This window comes from Salpingoeca rosetta (genome assembly GCF_000188695.1).
Source record: "Salpingoeca rosetta unplaced genomic scaffold supercont1.5, whole genome shotgun sequence".
In the NCBI taxonomy this organism is placed as follows: Eukaryota; class Choanoflagellata; order Craspedida; family Salpingoecidae; genus Salpingoeca; species Salpingoeca rosetta.
The window spans coordinates 11,751-13,129 of record NW_004754929.1 but is presented as its reverse complement, the minus strand read 5'-3'; positions in this window follow the sequence as shown (position 1 = coordinate 13,129).

The window sequence follows — 1,379 nt, the reverse complement described above, 5'->3', positions numbered from 1 at the left end:
GTTATTGTATTGCTACCATACACTGTGAAGATGCTGTTGTTTCTTTTTGATAGTGGGATCCGTGGAGGGGTGGGTGTTATTGTATTGCTACCATACACTGTGGAAATTGACGGCTCATGTCATTACACACATCGCATACACGGTGGGGAACGGCTCATGTGGGAATTGACGGCTCATGTGGGAATTGACGGCTTATGTGAGGATATGTTGGCGTTGCGGTAGCGGTACGGGGGAATGCTGGCACCCTCATTTGAAACAAGGGGGCATGCCAGCGTTCTCATTTTCAATAAGGGGGGATGTTTTTTTTTCTTTTTTCATGTGAGGCAAAGAGGGTCTTTTGCAGGGTTGGTGTAGTGTGAATGTGTGTGTATGAAGTGCTGTCGGGGAATGGGTGTGGGAGTGTGTGGGTCAGGTGTTTCTATAGTGAATTGGTGGAGGTTGTTGTGTAGCGGTGTATGAGAAGAGAGCTTAATTGATGTAGCCCTGGCTCATTTGAGCAGGGGGGTATTTTGAGCGTTTGCTCATTTGAGCAGTGGATTATTTTGTGCAATCTTGCTCATTTGAGCAGCAGGATATTTTGACGTATTTACTCATTTGAGCATCTGCTCATTTGAGCGTTTGCTCATTTGAGAAGGCACTCATTTGAGCATCTGCTCATTTGAGCATCTGCTCATTTGAGCAGGCACTCATTTGAGCGTTTGCTCATTTGAGCACGCACTCATTTGAGCAGCCACTCATTTGAGCAGCCACTCATTTGAGCAGCCACTCATTTGAGCGTTTGCTCATTTGAGCAGGCACTCATTTGAGCAGCCACTCATTTGAGCAGCCACTCATTTGAGCAGCCACTCATTTGAGCAGCCACTCATTTGAGCAGCCACTCATTTGAGCATCTGCTCATTTGAGCATTTGATTACTTTATGCAATTTTGCTCATTTGAGCATCTGCTCATTTGAGCATCTGCTCATTTGAGCAGGCACTCATTTGAGCATCCACTCATTTGAGCAGGTACTCATTTTTGCATTTGCTCATTTGAGCAGCCACTCATTTGAGCATCTGCTCATTTGAGCAGGCACTCATTTGAGCAGGCACTCATTTGAGCATTTGCTCATTTGAGCAGCCACTCATTTGAGCAGCCACTCATTTGAGCAGCCACTCCTTTGAGCGGGCACTCATTTGAGCAGCCACTCATTTGAGCAGCCACTCATTTGAGCAGCCACTCATTTGAGCATCTGCTCATTTGAGCAGCCACTCATTTGAGCAGCCACTCATTTGAGCCACTCATTTGAGCAGCTGCTTATTTCTTGCAATTTTGCATCCTTGGGCAAGGTGCACGTTCCGCGGGAAATTCGAAACGCAGTTCAAATTCCTGACGAAGAAGG